The sequence below is a fragment of the Fulmarus glacialis genome, unplaced genomic scaffold (genome assembly GCF_000690835.1).
Source record: "Fulmarus glacialis isolate BGI_N327 unplaced genomic scaffold, ASM69083v1 scaffold8858, whole genome shotgun sequence".
Taxonomy (NCBI): Eukaryota; Metazoa; Chordata; class Aves; order Procellariiformes; family Procellariidae; genus Fulmarus; species Fulmarus glacialis.
In genome coordinates, this window is record NW_009226381.1 from 103,433 (window position 1) to 110,352 (window position 6,920).

Consider the following 6,920-nt stretch of genomic DNA (forward strand, 5'->3'; position numbering starts at 1 on the left):
GTCACTGCCTTTTGGACTGTAGCCTCTAAAGACCTCTGTGCAATGGTCTCCAAAGAGATTGAGACCTCTAGGTATTATCCGAGTATAAAGAGAATGAACAGTATTGCCTATAGAAGTACTGAGTAGGAAAAATACCTATTTTGCTCTATGCTTTGCTGGGTTTTTCTTGTATTTGTTTTTTGTTTGGTTTTGTTTTGTTTTTAACAGCCTTTTGGACTGTAGCCTCTAAAGACCTCTGTGCAATGGTCTCCAAAGAGATTGAGACCTCTAGGTATTATCCGAGTATAAAGAGAATGAACAGTATTGCCTATAGAAGTACTGAGTAGGAAAAATACCTATTTTGCTCTATGCTTTGCTGGGTTTTTCTTGTATTTGTTTTTTGTTTGGTTTTGTTTTGTTTTTAACATCCTTTGCACTTGAATAATTGTCTCCCTTAGCAAAAAATAGTGCATATAATATATGGCAGAGGCAAAAGAGCATTTAAAAGCTGTAATTACTGCTGTTTAACAATTAGTAGCTCTATTTGAAGATGTTTTGAATAAGATTTATGGTATGTTTTCTAATTTTTAATTTATAATTATGGGGGACAAGCTTAGCCTTGAGTATTTCTCCTCTAAAAAATTTAAAATAATATATAGTACACTTTTGGTCTGTAGAGAGGGATACAAAACCAGGAAAAAACATGTAGGAAGAAAAGGATAAATTTTTTTGTGTGTGTAAGCAAGGTTTAAATGGAATAATTAAATTTACCATAATCAATAAAATGTGTGAGTCAAGTTTATTGAAGTGGCTATTTCCCATTGCATAATTTCCCTGGGGAACTTTCATTTTTAATTCAAAAAAAAAAAAAAAAAAACACAAAAAAAAACCAACCAACAAACCCCTGAGCACTTACTGTAAATATGCCAGCATATGTGTGAGGTTAAGAAAAGCACGAGCCTACACCCAGGAATCAAAGAGGGGCTTACCACTGCTTTGACACTAATTGTAAAAGCTGAACATTTTCTAGAACCATAATCAAATCTTAACTGCCACGGGGGACTCATTCAGCAGCTCGCAGTAATTCTAATAAGATGCAGAGCCTTTCACCTTTAGGTCACCAGTTCAAACCCACTTTGGGTTGGTTAGTAAACAGAAGGTAAATCCCGAGTCCAGTGGAATGCCAGAGCATCTAGAGTAGATGCCAGAGCAGCTGTTGGGCAGAAGCGGGAAAGGGTTTTCCCTTCCGTCCCACGTCATCTATGCTTCCCCTGGGACTGACGTGGCCACCTCCTCTGGGGACTCACCCTCATCTCCCTTGGCCTCAGATTCTCCCTTCTGGAAAGGGAATGGGAAACCCTTCTTCTTGCTGCCCTTCCTCCATTTCAGCTGGAAGCTCCCCAGATGCCCCACAGCACCTACCACCAGAGACCCTGATCTTGCCATGGGGTTTTGCGACACTTCTGTAACACCCCTCCCCCCAGAAAACATAAATAGCGATATCATCTCTGTCCCACTTCCATGTATACAATTCCTCTTAATTAATTAGTTCATTTATTTGAGCACCGCATGGAAAACAGACTGATCAAACATGCAATTGAAAATAACAGGCCCCCACCCCACTGCCCTAGGCCGCACAACAAACAGCGCTGCCAATATCGGCAGCGTTTGAAAACCGAAGCTGAGTCCTCGCCTCAGCACGTCACCTGGCTTCAGGTAGAACTTCTTGCACCGCTCTGAGCTGCTTGTATGCGAAATCACAACTCCAGACAAGGCCACCGGCACTGCCAACAGCCCTAAAGCATCTTAAGTTTTGTGGCAAGCACCCCACGCATCCCCTGCTACACCAGTGCCTGGATGGGTCCTGGCTCTACCAGGTCTTCCTTGAGGAAGCCATGAACATTTGTGTTTCAAGCTGTCTGAACGTCAAAAGATGGCTATGTGATCCAACCAGCCTAAAGACAGGTTGCCACCAACGCGGACAGTCTCCTCTCTCCCTCAACCATGTGTCCCCCTTCCCACGTACATGGGGATGACTCGGAGGCTGCTTTACGGTCTATAGTTACAGCATGCAACCCCGTCTTTCTGGCTATGGTGATATGTACGCTTCTGTGTGTGTGTGTGAGTGAATACAATAGTCTGAGGCCTTAATTGTGTCTCACATTAATACAGCTGAGAAGTTGAGGAGCTCTAAGGAACAATTCATTCATTGTCCTCTACACATCTGGGTTAATGTTTCCTCCTTGGATTAGTCTGTACCAGCGTGTTCCCTCTCTGCTCACCACAAGCTCGCAGCGCCAATTTCCCTCCGTGGCAGCTCCAGTGACAGCTGTTTACTTGGAAGCTCATGGATTTGATATATAGGTGCTAGCCACAAATTAATGGAATACTTTCCAGATGCAATGTCTTTAAATATTCAGACAATAAGCCAAAAGCGCTAAGCTGTTTTGGCCATTTTTCCCCTTAACTCTGAATGTGTCTCAGAGATGATGCAAACACGATTTCTTGGGGCAATGACCAGAACACAAAGGCGAGCGGCAGCATGAGGTGCTGGATGGCAGGCGGTTGATGGTGCCATTTGTCATCTGAAGCCAAGACCTGAAATGGCCAAGAAAGGAGAGCAGAATAAAGAAGAAAAAAAGCAGTATTGAGGCTAACCGTTAGCAGGTTGCCTTCCCAGCCTGCTCTGGTCAGGTACTGCATGTGCTGGCCCGGACCCCTGAGCTCAGGTGAGCTGCCCTTGGCATGGGCTCCAGAGAGCGGCTCCCAAAAACGTCTCCAGAGGCTCATCCGGAGCATTTCAAAGCAACAAGAGGCTGCTGGGGATGGTTACAGTGGACAAGGATCATTAAAACGCCTCAAACCTCTCCTTGCTAGGCGTCATCTAGAAATCCCTCTCAGGCACAGGAGTTGTTATCTAGCTCAGAAATGAAGACCAAGATCTGCCCCAGTGTGCCCTTCTCCCAAGACAGACCTTCAGTGGTGGCATTGCTCCTGTGATCTCAGTTTGCATTATATGCACCCTAATGCTGAGGACTAGGACAAAAATAGCATATGAGGGTGAAGATCAGCATACAAAAGTGGGCAAAAGTGCTTTGGGGCTGGTGTAATTTTGACTGTTATCACCTTTGCTCAAAGTTGACAACAGGTCAAATTGAAAACTTCGGTGAAGTGGAATGGCTACACCAAAGCTGTGTGGTAATGATTTATACCACCTCAGAGCCTGGGCCAAGAAGTGCAGCTTACTTCTTGGCCAACCTACATCACTTTTTCTTGCCTCATCGCATTTTCTTTGGCATTTTCTTCCTTGCATTTTCTCATTTTCTTCCACAGAAATTTAACATGACCTGGACAGTTGAGCTACCAAGATACGGATTTTCTATCCAGTAGTTAAGGGGAGGAACCTTCTTACACACTTTTATATACTTAGAAATACCAACAAATATGAGCTATGTGGCCTTGCATTGGAGGAGGGCAAGAGAAAGCTCCAAGTAACCCTGTCTGAATTTGAAACCAGTTCAAGCCTGAAATGCTGCCTGTTTGAAGGTTTCTCCTTTATTCCCTCCAATGTTGTTATTAATTGGAGAATTAATAGCTATTAAAGTTACCATCAACTTCACTGAATGGAAAAATTCAAGTTCATTATCTAATGGGAGGAAAATAAACATCATTTTACAAGAGTTTTAAAGCAACAACAGTAATAACAAACCACCCCAAACTCTAGTCCACAGGCAGAGCGGACATCTGCGAGAAAAATATGATGATTCCCCCACCCACCACCCTCAAATTTAGGGATTTGTGGAATATGGGCCTTGCCTAAAGTTGCTTGGCAGAAATCCCCATGTTAAGTTCTTATTTAATGAAATCATGTGGTAGTAAATCAAACACAGAAACAGGAATAAGTAAATCTACCACATCCTTTGAAAAAAGTACAGTTTGACTCTGTCAACTCAAGTTGCCTGGGCAATGAATTATCTGTATTTGTCAACTAAAAAGCGACCATCCAACAGTCACCCACCTTTTTGTATAATTTCCTAATCTTCAGTCTCAAAGCTGAGCTGAGAGCCAGCACAAAATGGGCAGGTCACTCACATAAAGAGCTCCCAAAACTAGCACTAAGCTGCCACAACTTTGCAAAGCCCACGCAAATGGCCCAAAATGCAAAATTTGGGCCCTCTTACAAAGTGTACCTCTGAACGTTACATGAAAGGTGGCAGATAAGCATCATAAACAACACGAGGGGAAATGGGCAGAAGAGTGGGAAGAACAACTCTGACATCACGATACAAAAATCCAGAGGTTGTCTTGATCTAGTACCTACTGAAGTCAACAGGAACCTTTACACAGATCTACTCTACGTGGTTTTCTCTATGCCCTTAGTGCACCCACATGCTTCAGAGCCCTGGAGAGGTGCTGGGTAGACTCCGTCTTCTGATAAATTCATTATAACTTGGTCACAACTATCAGAACAAAAGGGCTCTCTCACAGGGAGAGCTCCTGAACCTTTTTCTTTTGAAACTTCCTACAGAAACTATGCTTGTTGAATTAACAATATCTGCAGACAATGACTGAGCTCTTTTAAATTATGTTTCAATTTTCTGTCCTGTTTTCCCTCTTTTTCCCTAGAAAAGATGTATTTGATTTTTGGTCCCCAAAAACTCTAAGGAAAAAGTAAGTTCAGTGAAATTTTCAATTTTTTTGAAGGAAACTTATAATTCCTTTGGAAAATCACAATTAAAAATAAACATTTCTTGTTAACATTTGCCTTAGGAGTAATAAAACATGGATTTCATTCACTGATATGTCCATGAAAGCAATGACAAAAGAGAGATCATCAGTGGCTTTACAAACAAGATTTACAAAGAGAGCCATCTTGTATTTAATGAAGCAGTTGAAAAACGCATTGTATCAGATCCTGCTGTTGTGCCCATTTTGATCACAATCCACCCACTGAGATTGCTGTCCTACCCATAGAGTTGCTCCTTGAAATTAATTTGGTCACTCAATTATATGTGGAGCCCCTTAGCTCTCCAGTTTTTAAAGCAACTTTAATTTAATGACAAAACATAAAAATTTGGTATCCTACCTCATCCCCTGACATTCTGAACTTCTAATTTAAGATTTTTATTTTTATAACTGAGTACTTAGAAGTACTGAGATCATGTTTTTATGTTTGTCGGTCTGTCTTGGATCCATTATTGTTTCAGCATTGTGATTCATTGCTGTGAAATCAACATGAAACAAACTTCTCAGAAATCTTGGGATTTCTCAGAATCCCCCATCTGAATGCCATTTAAGAAGATTTGACTTTGTAATTAACCATTTCTGAGTGAGTTAAAAAATATCAACAGTTCAAATGTGGCATTTTTACAACCTTAATAAAACCAAACGCAACATTTACTAGGTGCGCATTTTAACAAAAAGGAAAAGGTTGCTACAGCAAAACAGCAGCCACTGTAATTTTAAGCAAAACCAACGGTAATTGTCGAGCAGCAAGGTGCATGTTATTGGCATAAGAAAGATTCTCTCTTTGTATTTGAATGGGGCAACTTGATAAAAACAAGAGATCACCACATGGAAACACGCTGCAGTGCTGAGCAGGAACCAAAAGCAACTTTTTCAGTAGACAGCAAAGCTTATGCAAAAAGCATCCCTATCAACCATGATCTGAGCGCTCGTGAAAGGCACCGAGTTTACTCAAACTGCTGTGGACTTAGGTAAAACCGATGCACGGACACATCCATGGTGCGTTTCCTTGAGCTAAAAACACTGCTGTAGGGATCCTTCCCAGCTACTCCGAGCGTCACTGCTGGAGGGAGGCAGCGGTGGCTGCTGTGCCCTACCCAGAAGGAGGAGAGCTGCGTGCTCCTAGTGATGCATTTGCTTTCGTTATGGCCCAATTTCCAGAGGTAAAGAATTACATGAACTACAGCTGGATGATGTTATTTGAACAATTTTTTTATTTGGGCTGAAATTTTTCCTCTGTTAATTTCATAGTCCAGTTTTAAAAAAAAAAAAGTGACATGAATTCCAAAATTAGCAAATATTTTCATTCTTACACTAAGGAATATATTTGTTTATTTAAATTTTGAATTATATTTGTTTCCAAATGCCTTTTCTTTCACTGAAAAAGGCAAATTCCAGAGTGGTGCTTTTGGGGCTGAACAAGTGATACTTTTTAATTGTAATTTTTTTCCCCCCTTTCTTTCATTTACTGAAAAAAAAATTGGGGAAAATCATTTGCTCCCACACCGACCCCTGCAGAAGGCACCTTGCTGTTAGGAGTGTGTGCCCTGTGTACAAGCTGCTGGGAGTTACTGCGCCCGGTCAGACGGGATACTCTGGGATTAGGACCCAGGCTTCGCAGACTCCATTTATCCCTGTTCCGAGCAAAGAAGAGATGAACTTGGAATAAGCCTTCCAAGATCACTTAACTCCTCCTCCTCTCGCAGCAGGAGCTGGTGCAGCCATCAGATAGGCTGCAAGCGAACGCCGTGTAACTTTATCCATGTCGAGCTTCAGAGCGCTGCACACAAAGAGCGTTACATTTTATGGCTCCTGCAGAATACTAGGGGATACTAATTTTACAGGTGCATTCTAGCAAACTGCAGTCCCTAATATCAGAATGCCATTAAAAATAATGCACTCCTTATGCCCAGGCAGTTAATTTAATATTAAATCAATAAAACATTTACTAGGGCTGGTCAGGGGCCTGGTTGCTGACAGCAGACTCAGCTCACGGCAACAAATGTCTCCTCACCCTTTGCAGACAGCTGCTGGTTTATTGTAGAAGACGTCTTTGGTCCTGACAAATAGCCTCCCTAAGCCCTAATGAGTGCAGAAATTCAAAACATTTGTGGAACATTTATTAGCAAGAAAATACACCAGCCTTTTGGGAGATTTGGATCGACAGCAACAATCATCCGTGGGCCAAGTTCAGT